Source organism: Hyaena hyaena, unplaced genomic scaffold (assembly GCF_003009895.1).
Source record: "Hyaena hyaena isolate Hyena2069 unplaced genomic scaffold, ASM300989v1 scaffold_158, whole genome shotgun sequence".
In the NCBI taxonomy this organism is placed as follows: Eukaryota; Metazoa; Chordata; class Mammalia; order Carnivora; family Hyaenidae; genus Hyaena; species Hyaena hyaena.
Genome location: NW_024080790.1, coordinates 369956 through 386408, shown reverse-complemented (window position 1 = coordinate 386408; position 16453 = coordinate 369956). Strand labels below are relative to the sequence as shown.

At 40.4% G+C, this 16453-nt stretch overlaps 1 protein-coding gene across 7 annotated transcripts in view; it reads left to right on the top strand.

Moving 5' to 3' along the window:
* Window positions 1-16453, top strand: part of ZNF638 (zinc finger protein 638) — a 128283-nt gene that overhangs the window by 36191 nt on the left and 75639 nt on the right. The window contains exon 1 of one of the 7 annotated variants that reach the window (XM_039239529.1): window positions 13093-13173. The exons of the other annotated variants lie outside the window; for them this stretch is intronic. The gene's annotated coding sequence lies outside the window, so the exon portion shown is untranslated. Of the gene's footprint in view, window positions 1-13092; window positions 13174-16453 lie in introns of those variants that run through there. 7 annotated transcript variants of the gene reach the window in all.

Sequence of the window (16453 nt, the reverse complement as noted above, 5' to 3'; positions counted from 1 at the left end):
GAAATGCAAGAATAAGTTTCTGTTGTTTTAAAGCCACTCAGTTTGTGGTTTTTATCCCAGTCCTAGGAAACCGACCTGAGCCACCCAGGCACCCCTAGAATTGCTGTTTCAAAGACCATGTACTTTTGTAAGTTTGATAGATATTTGCCAACTTGCCTTCCATACAGATTACAACAATTTACATTCCACATGGGAATATGCTGATGAACCACACTCTAACCAACATAGTCATATTTTTTATCTATGCTAATCTGGCAGGGGAAATATGGTATCTCTTTGTAGTTTCAATTTACATTTTCTTATGAGTGAAGTATCTTTTTAAAACAATTTTTAAACATTTAAAAAATGTTTATGTTTATTTATCTTTGAGAGAGAGACGGAGTATGAGCAGGGGAGAGGCAGAGAGAGAGGGAGACACAGAATGTGAAACAGGCTCCGAGCTATCAGCATAGAGCCTGATGTGAGGCTCGAACTCACATACCATGAGATCACGACCTGAGCCGAAGTCAGACACTTAACCGACTGAGCCACCCAGGCACCCAAGTGAAGTATCTTTTTATGCTTAATACCCATTTGTACTTCTTTGTTTCCTATATCCTTTGCCCATTTTACTACTGAGTTCTTTTTCCTTATTGATTTATAGGTCCTAGATAGGGAACTAGTCCTTTGTACCATGAGGTATAAATATTTTCCTAGATGCATTTACTTTAATAATAAAGTACTTTGAAAGTGCTTTGAAACCCACCCCTGGGTGGCTCAGTCAGTTAAGTGTCTGACGTCTGCTCAGGTCATGATCCCATGGGTTTGTGAGTTCAAGCCCCAGGTCAGGCTCTGCGTTGACAGCTTCAGATTCTATGTCTCCCTCTCTCTCTGTTCCTCTCCTGCTTGTGTTCTCTCTCTCTCTCTCTCTCAAAAAAAAAGTAAATGAATAAACATTACCAAATGTTTTAAAAGAAATATTTTAAAATTTCCTTAGTAATGTTTTTGACACCTTCTGATTTTGCGATGTTTTATTTTTGTAAATTGTTTTATTTCTTGGTGTTAATATATAGTTGTGACAGGTGCTGGGGTGGGAGTGGGGGAGGGGGGTGCTGCCAGCCCAGAAAAAAAACCAAATTCAGTATCCCCAGGGATTGTATTTTCAGAGAATCCTTATGTGATTTTGGCAATCTTTAGTCAAAACTTGAGGGGTCTTGGTGTAATCTCTGTGTAGTCCTGACTTAATAAGAAACATTTTTCACCTTTTTTCCCCTAAGAGTTGTCAATATCTTTTTTATAAGTAGGCGGGGGGGGGGGTTACCACTTTATAGAATGATCTGTGGCTTTACAAAATAAAGGTATTTCTTTTTTTTAAATTTTTTTTTAAATGTTTTTATTTATTTCTAGGAGAGAGAGAGAGACAGCGTGAGCAGGGGAGGGTCAGAGAGAGAGGGAGTCACAGATTGAATCAGTCTCCAGGCTCTGAGCTGGCAGTCAGCACAGAGCCTGATGCGGGGCTCGAACCCACGAACCGCGAGATCATGACCTAAGTGAAAGTCGGACGCTTAACCGACTAAACCACCCAGGCGCCCCAAAATAAAGGTATTTCTAAGTAAAAGAAAAAAGAATCAATATACATCCTATGTTTCAGTTGAGTTTTAAATCTGAGAATTGTACCTTCATGTGCACATACATTTTTTAAAATTTGCTTTGGCACAAGGAAAAACCTGTGGTCATTGTAAAAAAAAAAAAAAAGTAGAAATAAAAATGAGCAAGTAAAACACTCACTCAATATTTCCCACTGTTAACACCAGGCTTCTAATGACATCTACTTTTGGATATATGATTGCATATATGTATATTTTTCTTTTTAAAAATGAGATCATATGATAGATGCTTTAAACTTTTTCAGTTAATATTACAATCTAAAAAATTGAATTGTTGAGCAATATTCTGTTACATGGATCTAAAGCAATTCTGTGGTTTGTCCTCAGTTATTTCTGCAACCTCATCTCTTTCTTCATAGTCATTAAATATTGCCTATTCTCCACACTTGGCCTTGACCATCTTCTCACTCAGTATTATCTCCTCAGAGAATCTCATCAATGACTCACAGCTTCAATTATTAGATAGATGCCAGGGACTTCTAAATTTACATCTCATAAGCCTCTTTTGAGACCTAGCCTAGGGTATCTCATTGCCTATGTAGCATTTCTGCTTGTGTCAAAGACACTCTAAACTCTACACGTATCCAAGCTATACAGAGCTAATGACTCTTTCATCCCCCAAATCTGGCAGTCTTCCAGTGAATGGCAAATTCATCTGTCCCACTGAATAAGCCATCAATTTAGGAATTGAACTGTTAACACATCCTTCACCTCTCCCTTATATCTACATATTATCAAATTGTACCAACTTTACTTCCTAAAATATGTTAGGTTTTTCCATTTCTTACTGTCTTTATTGCCAACATCTTAGTTTATGTTATAATTTTTGGCCAAACAAACTAGTTTCCTGTACCCAATTAGGCCTCCATCTTAGGAATTCTCTACACCAATGCTTCTCAAAGTATCTGTGGTGAAGGACCAATTTTTAAAATTTCCAATCTGGGGCACTTGAGTGGCTTGGTTGAGCATCTAACTCTTGATTTGGGCTCAAGTCATAATCTCACAGAGCCCACTTGATTCTCTTTCTCCCTTTTCCCCTCTATTTATGCTCTTTTTTTTTTCTCTTTCTCTCTCTCTCTCTCAAAAATTAATTAATTAACTAATTTTCAATCTGTCACAAAACAGTATTTTTCTGAAATATGATAAAAATAAGTTACTGGAAAAAATAAAATAAAAACCCAAAGAGATACAAAATAGAAGCCATGCATTTTTATTAGATTTAAGACCTAAAAGTGCTATGTTAAGTTGATATAAAAGTTTCTGAACACCCACTTTTTGCCCTTAATTGACATGTACTGTTTTATCTCCAATGCTTAGCAGAATGGTGAAGTATAGAAGACACTTAAGTGAAAGACATAACTTTGGCAATTGGACATTCGAGTTGTTTTCAGTTTTGAATCTATCTATAGTTAAGTCTTTATTTCTTTTTTTTTTTAATTTTTTTTTAATGTTTTTATTTATTTCTAGGAGAGAGAGACAGTGTGAGCAGGGGAGGGTCAGAGAGAGAGGGAGTCACAGACTGAAACAGACTCCAGGCTCTGAGCTGGCAGTCAGCACAGAGCCTGATGCGGGGCTCGAACCCACGAACCGCGAGATCGTGACCTGAGCGAAAGTCGGATGCTTAACCGACTAAGCCACCCAGGCGCCCCGTTAAGTCTTTATTTCTTTAGGATCGATTCCTAGATATAGAATTGTTATATCCAGAGTACAGATTTTTTTTTTAAGTAGGCTTCTTGCCTAGCACAGAGCCCAATGTAGGACATGAACTCAAGACCTGAGATCAAAGGTCACACACTTAACTGACTGAGCCACCTAGGCATCCCCAGAGTAGAGACATTTTTAAAAAAGTTTTCTGTTAAGTTAAGTTATCTTCCAGGAAGACTGTGTTCACATCAATATTGAATGTGCATGCTCATTTCTGTTCCTCAGGAATAGATCTCTCTTTTTTTTATACAAGTTTATTTGTTTATTTTCAGAGAGAGAGAAAGAGAGAGAGAGAGAGAGAGAGAGTGGATGGATGCATGTACATGCAGGGGAGGGGCAGAGAGAGAGGGAGAGAGAGAATCTCAAGCAGGCTCCACACAGTGCAGAGCCTGATGCAGGGCCTGATCTTACTTAGGACCTCAGGATCATGACTTGAGCTGATATCAAGAGCCAGATACTTAACAGACTGAGCTCCCAGGTGCCCCATGAATAGGTCTCTTTGTCTTTAAGCTCCTTCACTCAGATTTAACTGCTCAGTCATGGCCTCTCTCTTGAGACATTTTCGAGGTGGGGAGGAACAACTTATCTTCCTCTTGTCCCCAGTGTGCATTTCAGACTGGCTCATTTTGATGTGGTATTCACCTTTGTCCCACCTAGAGTCAGTTGCATGAGACAAAAGGAAGCAAGAGGCCATTGACTTTTCAGGCTCTCCCAATTCTTTGGATCTTCCTGGACCCTGATCAGCTCTCCCATTGTGACCCTTTCTTTACATTAGCTTGAGGCAGAACTTTTGGCTTTTGTAACATAGTAAGGTTAGTGATTATCTGACATATACCCATTTTGGGATTATTGTCTCTGGGCAATAAAGATAACTCTTTGCAAGGCTCTAGAGTATTCTTATTTGTTTTCAAAATGGACCATTTTGACTGAAGCTTATTCTTTCTTGAACGAGTCTATGTCAGAAGTAGCCAATTATATGACTTAGCTTATATGACTGAGGATAGTTTTTGACTTTAATACAAAAACACTGGCTTAGGGGTACCTGGGTGGCTCAGTTGGTTAGGCATCTGACTCTTGATTTTGGCTGCAGTCATGATCTTGCAGTTCTTGAATTCGAAAACGCATTAGGCTCTGTACTGACAGTGTAGAGCCTGCTTGGGATTCTCTTTCTCTCCCTCTGCCTATTCCCCCATTCTCTCTGTCTCTCTCTCTCAAAATAAATAGACTTTAAAAAGTTAAAAATAAAAAACATCGGATCAGGCAAATAAACTTATTATCTTATACAACCAAAAGCCCAGCGGTAGGGTGGTAACTGGTAAAGGTCAGCAGAGGCCCACTTATGTCCGTATAGACCCAGGTTTATTCCTCTCTTCATCCTGCCATTCTCAACAGAGGCTCTATCCTAAGACTGGCTTCCTGTGGTGGCAAGGGAGCTGCCAGTAACTACAAAGGATAGAGACTTTCTTGGTGATGTCTTGGAGTGGCGACAAGGAGAGGCTGTCCACTAAAATGAAACGTCTTTTCCCTTTAGTCTGATTGGTCCAGTTTAGGTCATGGGTTCATATATAAGATACTGTATTTCTAAAACATTTAGAGTCGATGTTCTAAAGTTATAGTAGTTCTAAAGATAGGCACAGAGTCGATGTTCCAAGTTATAGTAGTTTAACTAGCTCTTGTCTTTGAGCATAGTTGGATATAAGGGCTCAGGTGATGGTATCCACATCCTCCTCTCTTTTACAGCTTTTCTCCACTTGGTAGTCATAAGGGCCACCAGAATCTGAGACTTTCATCTTATCAGGTTAGCAACCTTAGCAGAAAGAGAGCATCTTCTCTGATAACTCTGCAGAAAAACCCCAGAGAATATCCTGATTGGCCATATTCTCATCCTGAATCAATTACTGTGACCACAGGAATAAAATACTTTGGTCAGGTCTGGGTCCTGTGTCTAAGAGGAGGTACCCCTAAGCCACTTAGAAGTAGTTCTTCTCTACAAAAGGGCTTGGTTACTGGACAGAAGTGAGGATAGGTACTGGGAAGGCAAAACTAATAGGTGTTCACTATAATGGTATTTTAGGAATTCAAAGGAGACCAATTTGGGTAGAGTAGTAGCTCTCAAATTGTGGTCCCCAGATATATTGATTAAATCAGGAACTGTAGGGGATGGAGCCAGCAATCTGTGTTTTAATAAACCTCTCATGGAGCGCCTGTGTGGCTCAGTCGGTTAAGCTTCCGACTTCAGCTCAGGTCATGATCTCATGGTTCATGGGTTTGAGCCCTGCGTCGGGCTCTGTGCTGACATTTAGCTCAGAGCCTGGAGCCTGTCTTCGGATTCTATGTCTCCTTTCTCTCTGACCCTTCCCTGCTCATGCTGTCTCTATCTCTCTCTCTCAAAAATAAATAAAACATTAAAAAAAACCTCAGGTGATTCTGATGCAGGATGAAGTTTGAAAATCAGTGATAATGAGGTTTCCCTCTGGAGCTATGGAAGTGTAATAGAACAAGCAATTAATTCTGGGTATAGGGGAGGTTTCTTAGGAGAGGTGGAATTTAATTTGAGCTCCAAGGGATTAGGTGGACCTCACTGTGTGAGAACATTTCCATTTTTTTCTCTCCACCTTTCTACTCTTCTCTTTCACTGAAGCCCGGCTGATGCCAGTTTAACATATTAATTCTGCCTCTTGAACCACTGTGTCTCAGCTTTTATCCTTTTTACTGATTCAAACCCTAGCCATCCTTGAAAGTTCAGCTAAAACCTTCATTTCTTCCAGGAAATCTTTTTTAAAAATTTATTTTAATTTATTTTATTGTTTATTTATTTATTTTGAGATACAGCGAGAGCAGGGGAGGGGCAGAGAAAGAGGGGGAGAGAGAGAATCCCAAGTGGACTCTGCACAGTCAGTACACAGAACCCAACGCAGGGCTTGATTTCATGAAACCATGAAATCATAACCTGAGCCAAAGTCAGATGCTTAACCCACTGAGCCACCAAGGTGGGAAAAGAAAGAAGGGAAAGTCAGGTGGAAGGTATCCTCTTTATGACCTAGCCTTAGAAGTCACATAGCATCCCTTCCACCACATTTTATTCATTAGAAACAATATGCTAAGTCTGAGCTGCATTCAATGGGTGTGGAATTAGGCTCTTCCTTGTGAAGTGAATCATATCAAAGAATCTGTGGACATATTTAGGAATCACTTTTTTTCCCCTTAGTGTTTATTTATTTTTGAGAGATAGAGAGCAGGGGATGGGCAGAGAGAGAGGGAGATAGGATCTGAAGTGCTGTCAGTGCACAGCCCAACACAGGGCTCAAACTCAGAAACTGCAAGATCATGACCTGAGCCAAAGTTGGATTCTCAACCAACTGAGCCACCTAGGCACCCTTAGAAATCACCTTAATAAGAAGAGGCAAACTGGGGACCTGGGTGGCTCAGGCGGTTGAGCATCCAAGTTCAGCTCAAGTCATATGGTTCATGGGTTTGAGTCCCACATTGGGCTTGCTGCGTCAGTGAGGACCCGCTTTGGATCCTCTGTCCCCCCATCTCTCTGCCCCTCCCCTGCTTATGCTCTTTCTCTCAAAGGTAAACATTTAAAAAATGATTTAAAAAAAAAGAAGTAGCAAACTGATTTCTAGTCACCTTTCCACTGGCTTTGATAAAAACTCAGAAAAATAAATGCTTGTTCTTTTGAGTTAGTTTCTGAACTTCTCTGTATATTATACATGGGCACATCTTATAGTCTGGCACAAATGAGGCAAAATTCAAATATCAGTAAGATCCAACTTTGTTGATGTTTATGACCTTTAGGAGAGCATGACATGGCTCTGGGGTTTCTGAGACTTTTCATCATGGCTCTGTGTCTATCCCAATTATTAGATTTGGATTCTAAAGACATATGGAGTGCAGGGACACCCTGGGTAGCTCAGTTGGTTGAATGTCCAACTCTTGATTTTGGCTCAGGTCATGATCCCAGGGTCATGGGATTGAGCCCCATGTTGGGCTCTGTTGAGTATGGAGCCTGCTTAAGATTCTCTCTCTCCCTTCCTCCCTCTCTCTCTCTCTCTCCTCCCCCCCCCCCATCTGTACTTCTCAATTCATGTGCGCTCTCTCTCTTTCTAAAATAGGAAGGAAGGAAGGAAGGAAGGAAGGAAGGAAGGAAGGAAGGAAGGAATATGGAGGGCAATTATTGCCCCCAAATCCTATTTTTTATAACACTTGCACTTGAAGATGAGATGGTGATGAGATTCTTTACGTCATTTAGACAAATTCCCATGCATGTTAACAAATCACAGGAAAGGCTTGTGATGACTATTCTTTTTTCTAATCCTTTCAGGCATTGAGCTGTGACTGTGCTGAACAGGCAGAAGCAGTGGATAGAGCTGCTCAGTACTTGTATGACCAATCAGAAAGCAGAGTGGGTAACAAAAGGGGAGGAGGATTGTGGAGTGAGGTCAGAAGAGGATGTGGAGTAAAACGACCTTTTTTTCTGTCGAGAATACTGACATTTTTAGATGGGAAAGCAAATTTCTGCAAGTGGTCCAAGGTAGCTAAACAATATAAAAGCATGGAGTAGTGTGGATATAGTAGATTCTAAAAATTTTTTTAAATGCCTTTTTCTTAGGAATGCCAAAAATATTCATGAGTATCTTTTAGTTTACAGGAGATTTCCAGGTTCACATCTTATGGGCAAGCTAATCTAGTCCCTTCCCTTCCCCCTTTTTATGGTAAGAAAACCGAAATCCATTGAGGTTAGTATCAGAGCAGGGGCTAAAAAGGAAACTCTTGTGGTTCCTAATCCAGTATGTATTCAGCGTTCTGTATAGCCATGAGTGGCTTATCAAGATTTCCATGATCTGATCCCTTGTACTTCTCCATCCTTATCTTGCCCTTCTTCTATATCATTCCACTGCAACTGTGCTAGCCTTCTAGTTATTCTTCAAACATACCCATGTGCTCCTGTCCCAGGGCCTTTGCACTTCATGTGTCCTCTGTTGGAAAGTTCTTCCAGATATCTGTATGACTTTCCCTCTCTCTTCTCTTATATCTCTGCTGTCACCTTACCAGAGAGGACTTCCCTGATGACCATATCTAAAGCATTATCCAACCACTGCTTTATCATTTTTCCCTTACTTGCTTTATTTCCCTTATTTTCTGTTATGACATTATATATTCCTTTGTTTATTGTTTCTTTCCACGAAAACGTAAATTCTGTGAAAGCAGGTACTTGATTTTTCTTGACTACTGTATCTTCCAGTATTTAGAATAGTAGCACAGAGTGGTGCCTGGGTGGCTCAGTTGGTTAAGCGTCCGACTTAGGCTCAGGTCATGATCTTACGGTTCGTGGGTTCGAGCCCCACATCGGGCGCTGTGCTGACATCTAGCTCAGGCCTGGAGCCTGCTTCAGAATCTGTGTGTCCCTCTTTCCCTGTTCATGCTGTCGCGCTCTCTCTCTCTCTCTCTCTCTCTCTCTCTCAGAAATAAATAAAAACAAAAATTAAAAAAAAAACAACATTAGAATAGTAGCACAGAGTAAGTATTCAATGTAATAAAGGTCAATTTGTCATGCCTTTGTTCAAAGTCTTCCCATCTCATTCACAGTAAAAACCAAAGTCCTTGAGATGGTCTTTGTTATGGACTGAACTGTGTCCTCCCAAATTCATATGTTGAAATCTTAACCCCAGTATGCCTTAGAATATGACTGTATTTAGAGATAGGACCTTAAAAGGTAATTACAGTTAAATGAAGTCATGTGAGTGGGCTCTAATCCAATATGACTGATATTCTTATAAGAAGAGGTTAGAGACACTAGGGATGTATGTGCATAGAAAAAGCCCATGTAAAGACACAGAAAGAAATTGGCCAACTACAAACCGAGGAGAGAAGCCTAAGGATAAACCAAAGCTGTCTATACCCTGATCTTGTACTTCTAGCCTTCAAAAGTGTGCAAAAAATAAATCTCTGTTGTTTAAGCCACCCCACCAGTGATATTTTGCTAATGGTGACCACAGCAGACTAAAACAGCCTGGCTCTCCTCCACCTCATCTCGTTTGTTCCCTCTTACTCATCTATTGCAGCTTCTTTGGCTTTCTTGCAGTTTCTCAAGTATGCCAAGATGGCCTTCACCAGAAAAGTTTTTGTATTTTATTTCACCTTTCCTAGACTACTCTTTTCCTCCCAGATTTCTCTTCTGCTTATTTATACACTTCAGTCAGGTTTCTGCTCATGTGCTGCCTTCTTAGCCATGCCTTTTTTTTTTTTAAGTGTATTTATTTATTTTGACAGAGAGAGAGAGACCGAGAGAGAGAGAGGGAGAGAGAGAGAGAGTACTTGGCACTCTTTGGTGCCAGAGGAATTCCTGGAACAGAGTAGGCCCTCAAATAATATTTAGTGGGTCAGTTAATGAATGTTAAAAATGGTACTGGTGCGGGGTGCCTGGGTGGGTCAGTCGGTTAACATCAGACTTCATCTCAGGTCATGATCTCATGATTTGTGGGTTCAGGACCCATGTTGAGCTCTGTGTTGACAGCTCTCAGTCTGGAGCCTGTTTCAGATTCTGTGTCTCCCTCTCTCTGCCCCTCCCCTACTCCTGCTCTATCTCTGTCTCTCAAAAATGAAAAAACGTTAGAAAAGATTTTTTTAAATGGTACTGGCTCATAGGTAGAGAGCTAAGTAAGACAGACTAGAAGGTCCATAAATCCATTTTATTTATGGGAACTTTGTTGTTTGTGTTTTATTTTATTTTATTTTTTTTTAAAGATTTTTATTTATTTCTAGGAGAGAGAGAGAAAGACAGCGTGAGCAGGGGAGGGTCAGAGAGAGAGGGAGTCACAGACTGAAACAGGCTCCAGGCTCTGAGCTGGCAGTCAGCACAGAGCCCGACGCGGGGCTCAAACCCACGAACCGCGAGATCATGACCTAAACGAAAGTCGGATGCTTAACCAACTAAGCCACCCAGGCGCCCCATGTTGTTTGTGTTATAAAGGGAAGAGCCATTTCAATGAAGGGAGAGAGAGTATGGTTTTTATAATATCTGAAAAATTCATGGTTTAATACATTAGGAGGAAAATAAAGTTAGATCTTTACTTCATATCAGAAAAAGAATAAATGTTAGATAAAATGCATCTAACCTTAAAATATAAAATTATGAAATTGTAAACAAAAAATTTAGCAAGTTTAGGAGAATTTTTGTATAATTCCTGGGTGTGTATGCTTCTGGGGGGTAGAGTGAAGTTTCTAGACAAAAAGAATACTCAGAAGTCATAAAAGAAAAGATAGATTTGATTACATTTAAAATTTATAATGGCAAAGGATAGAAAATATATACCTATTTGACAAAGGGTTGATGTTCCTTATATACTAAGAATTACTTCCTAATACAAAATAGACAGCTTATTAGAAATATAAGCAAAGAATATTAGAAGGATTTTTAAAAAATGTTTATTCATTTTTGAGAGAGACAGAGGGTGAATGGGGAAGGGGCAGAGAGAGAAGGAGACACAGAATCTGAAGCAGGCTCCAGGCTCTGAGCTGTCAGCACAGAGCCCGACGCAGAACTTGAGCTCACAGACCACGAGATCATGACCTGAGCAGAAGTCAGATGCTTAGCTGACTGAGCTACCCAGGGACCTCTAGAAGGATTTTGTTTTTTTAAATATTTTTATTTATTTCTAGGAGAGAGAGAGAGACAGCGCGAGCAGGGGAGGGTCAGAGAGAGAGGGAGTCACAGACTGAAACAGACTCCAGGCTCTGAGCTGGCAGTCAGCACAGAGCCTGATGCGGGGCTCGAACCCACGAACCGCGAGATCATGACCTGAGCAAAAGTCAGACGCTTAACTGACTAAACCACCCAGGCGCCCCCCTAGAAGGATTTTTTTAAAGGAGGAAATTCATATGGCCAGAAAGGAGGTCTACAATTGCCTATGCACATGAACACACACACATTTTTACTCATTCACTTTTTAGTATACACTAATTTTTCTACTGTGTGTCAAGTATCATTATAGGTATTGAAGATACAGCAGTGAAGAAAACAGGCAAAATCTCTAACATCATGGAGCTTATGTTCTAGTGGAGAGAGATAAGAAACAATCAGAAATTGTATGGTATGTTAGGTATAAGTGCTGTAGAAATAAATAAAAACATGTAAGGGGACAACATAAAAGAAAAAGCAATTTACAGGGTTAGTTTGCCCATTTCTAGGGAAATGAATTTGAAAACCCAGATGAAATGGATGTTTTTCTAGGAGAATTAAATTACCAAAATGATTGGGGGGGAGAGAAATTCTAATCAAATTATATATCACAAAACATCTAGATATAGATATATGTATCTCTTTATACATCTTTATGTAGCAGTGTAACTATTGAGATTCTAGCCTATAGAAACAAAAATACTAGTTGGTAAGGCTGTTTATATAGAACAATGTTTGTAGTATCCAAAAGATTGAAAACAACTTCGGTGTCAACAACACTTTGAATAATTGATGATGGAGCTATACTATGAATATTATCTATTTAAGAAAGAGGCTCTATATTGTTTATTTGGAGAAATATCAGTAATCAGAAATGGAAATAGCAGGCTAATGTGTAAGTTTTTGGCAAAAAAGAAAAAGAACATTTTTCATTACATGCAAATAACACATTTGTGTATCTTTGTATCAATATACAGAAATGTATGGAAGGAAACACTTCAAGACTTAATGTTGGTTATTTGGAGTTGGCGTTTTGGCTTTTTGTTTTTTGTTTGTTTGTTTGTTTTGTTTTTTTTGCCTCTACCAGGATTTTTAGTTTGAAATGAAAATGTGGTGAAATATAGTTTGTAAAAAGAGTTTTCTTTCAGCTTTTTCTGTGCTTATTTTATTTTTACTTATTAAATTCATTAAATTTTTTAAATATTTATTTATTTTTGAGAGAGGGAGACACAAACTCTGAGATTATGAGGCAAAGTCGACACCTAACCGTCTAAGCCACTCCGGCCTCCTTCTATGCTTTTTTTTTTTTTAAATGTTAATAAAAGAAATGTACATGCTGGCTGCTAGGTAAAACTGACGCATGAGACTTAGGGCAGGTGTGATTTGTGTGGTATCCAAGAGGAGACTTGTGAGTTTTACCAGGTTTTGCCCAACCATTGAGCGTTTATGTTGCTGTAGTAGAGGAAGTTAAGTTACTCAAATTTCCTCAACCCCACGTTTTTCATCAGTTAAATGAAGGTTAAAAATATCTAACACACAGGTAGGTTATTTTTATTGTGGAATGACACATGAAAGGATTTTTAGAGCGTTAAGCTTTTAGCTTAATAAACTTCAAATCAGTTCTAATTTCCTGACATTTTCAGTGGGTGTGATACACATCACAGCATTGCTAGGGATGCAAAACTAGATGTAAGACAGGAACATAAAGGCAGGCAAAATCTTAACCGTACAAAGCATTATGATATCCAGTGCGAAATGAATATTACTGAAGCCAAAAATGCTCAGGGAAGACTTCATGGATGCGAGAAAACACAGGTCTTAAAGGTTGCGCATTATTTGGATGGGACAAGCACAGAGCAGGCAGAGGCACGGATACACGGGTGCCTGAGAACACAGTGGACTCCTGGAACGCCACACGCGAGAGCGCCCCCTTCCGGAACCAAGCTCCTCTGGCTCCTTTCTCTTGCTTCCCCGCGAGCGCGGTGCCGGCGGTACGCAGGCGCCGGGAGCAGATGAGGGCTCGCAAAGGCTCGGTAGGCGCGCATGCGTGCAGCTCTCTGGAGGCGGTAGCTTCTTCGGCGTCGAGACTGGAGGCCGAGTGCTAAACTGGGGCGCAAATGGGATCCGGCTGTTAGTCGGGTAGGCATAGGTAGGGCCGCTGCCTTGTGGGGAATAGGGGGCTGGAAGGCGGGAGCCCGTAGCGTGGGGGTCCTGAGCCTTTCCTGTGAGATCCGGGCCGACTATTGTATCTGTGTCGCAGCGGCTGCGCACAAAATGGCGGCGGGCAGGCGGCGGGGGCGGGAGGAGGTTGGGGGACCCCCGGGATGGGAAGGGAAGCTTGGCTGCCCGGCTACCGCGTCCGGTCATCTTGCTGCCCCGGAGGGCCGGGTCGGGCATCCGTGCTAGGACATTGCTTCTGGAAGAGGCGCCCGACGCTATTGCATTGGGCCGAGGAACAAGAACAGCCCTTTGGCAGCGCCGTGGCGGCCCCTTCCCCATCCGCGCAGGGCCTGCTGAGGCCGCGCCGGGCCTGACAGCCAGAGGAAGCGGTGGTGCGGGAGCACCGACGAGGGAGTAACCATTCCCGTCGGGCCATGAAGAGAGACGATGGAGCTTGAGGGAGTTGAGCCCTGTGGCGAGCGACGTTATGCAAGGAGCGTGGAGAGAACATGTTTGTGTTTGGGGCTGGGCAACGGGGAGTAGGGATGAAGGGAGAATGTTAGACCCAGCGGCTTTTGCTGGTCGCTGTTTCCTGCGCTTGCCTTTTGCAGCTACGAAAGCAAAGAAAATGTCACCTTTGTGCGTGATACGGAGAGCCAAAAATGGTTCTGATACTTACTTACAAATTTCTCGGGAATCGCGAATACGGATCGTTAGTGGTTTACTTGTGTTTGTTTCCTAGGCTGAGCCCCGTTCTGATAAAGGTGGGGGGACAATGTATACCAAACAGTTGAATCCTTGAGTACGTTTTGAACGATCTTTTGTTGTTTGAGATAATTGCGAACGAGGGAGACTTTTGTTAGTACAAAGTCTTTAGTTGAACTAGACAATGACGGCCGCCTCAAGCTAATTTTTCTTAATCTTCACATTTACTCTGTGGTGTAATTGGGGGCGGGGAGGGGAACTCTATTTGAATCTGAAGGATTTCTGAAGAAAAACTTGTTACCAGGATATAGCAACTTAAGTTGATTCAAATTCTTTTTCTGACCGGCTTTGGAGTTGTGCACAAAAGAATTTCTTCTTTTTTATCCTTCATTTGTTGTAAATGGGTTGACTTATTTGTCAGGGATATTTGCTGATTCAGATTTGCAGTTAGAATTGAAAAATTGGAAAAATTAATATACAAAAAGTGATCAATGAAGTTTATACAGAAAGACAAATGCATACTTTACATAATTTCAGGATAGTTTTAATTTTATTAGGCATTCTAGACTTTATGTTGCATTCTTTTCTTTTCAGTTTGACATTTCGTATATACGTTTTATTTTATATCGCCATACTCTGTAATACGCGCTTTTAAGTGATCATGTGGACTCCAACATGTTAATACAGTAAAATATGTCGGGCCATTCATTGCTTGGTTGTTGGAAGCTAGTTCAGAAAAAGATAAAACAGGGGCGCCTGGGTGGCTTAGTTGGTTAAGCGTCCGACTTTCGCTTGGGTCATGATCTCGCGGTTTGTGGATTCGAGCCCCGCGTCGGGCTCTGTGCTGACTGCCAGCTCAGAGCCTGGAGCCTGTTTCAGTCTGTGACTCCCTCTCTCTCTGACCCTCCCCTGCTCACGCTGTCTCTCTCTCTCCTAGAAATAAATAAAACATTAAAAAAAAGAATTAAAAAAGAAAAGAAAAAGATAAAACAGTTGGAAGAAAATCACAAAATCTCATTTTTCTATTAACTGGTTTCGGAATGTACTCATGTTACATATATATTACCTTGAATATTGGTTGTATTTTAGTCTTGTAATTTCTTTTCTTTTTTTGTCTTGGAGAGTATATAGGGGATACTCTTGTTTTTAAAAAAGCTTATTACAATCAGTAATCACTTTGTATTTCAGGGCTGTCCTAAAGATTTTCTCTTGGGAGCTTTTCAGAGGTGACCTCTGGAAATTGTCTTTTTATGTAGTGAAAGAGAATAAGAGACAAATAGTTTAATGAAAAGAGAATAGACTTTGGAATCATCTGGATTCAATCCCTGTTTCTTTCTTACTGTATATGTAAGGTTTTGGGCAGGTTATTTTAGTCTTAATGAACTTTTGTTTTCCTATCTGTAAAATGGTGATAAATACTATTTTCTGCTTGAGATTGTTTTGAGAGTTGAGTGAGATAGTGATTGTAAAGCTCCTATTCTTTGGCACATACTGGGTGCTTAATAAATGTTAGCTGTTACCTTTTTTACAAGTTTTTCAGTCTTAGGCAGCATCTTTTGTTTGAAGATTGTTTCCCGTGGATATTCGCTTTTAGTTAAAAAGAGGCTTAAAGGAATTCAGGTTAAATTGATAGAATTTTGGAACTGAAAAATCTTTAATCTTTCATTAAAATATTTGATGTATCTATAAATTTTATATGTGCTTGTAGTAACACCTATCAAGTATATTGTAACCATTTATTTTATATGATTGTTCATCTTTGTATCTGTCCCAGCGACTGGTATGTATTCAGTGCTCATATGTTAAGTGAACGTACTCAGCTGGTACTTGCGAGAGCCTGGGTAAGATCCCTGGCCTTTGAAGTCCAAATTGTGTTCTAACATGATTTTACTTAATGTGTACCAGTCAAAGTTTGAATAAATCTGTCCAAATTCTTCATAAAATGCTTTAGATACTAAGAATTCGTGCTTCCAGTATGAGTATCCAGTGACATAGTTTGGGCTGTTTGGACCATTTTGCAAGGAAAGAGCAGCTACTGAATGTTGACATATGGTGGTTTAGACCTCCTCCACATTGAAAGTAATTCTGTTTGTGGTCAAAGCCAATAAAGCCCTGTTTATATTCAACTTTACTTTTTTATTGCTTCAACTTTATTTACTATAGTCTGAAATTTGTGGCTGAGGATGAAAGTGGAAAATAGGTATATGAAAGAGAATAATGGAAAAAAGAATGTGAGGTGTAGAAATAAAACATAGCTGTAGTAATGATCAGTGAGGGTCAAGAACAAGAGTTTTTTAATGAGAAAAATGTTTAGGGAGTGCGAGAGACTTTTAAGGTACACGTATTTTGGTATTTTCTTCATGTTTACCTTGGGCACACGTTGGATTATGTTTTTAATGTTTTATTTATTTCTGAGAGAGACAGACAGACGGACAGTGTGAGCAGGGGAGGGTCAGAGAAAGGTTGATATAGAATCTGAAGCAGGCTCCAGGCTCTGAGCTAGCTGTCAGTACAGAGCCCGATGCGGGGCCCGAACCCACAAACCGTGAGATCA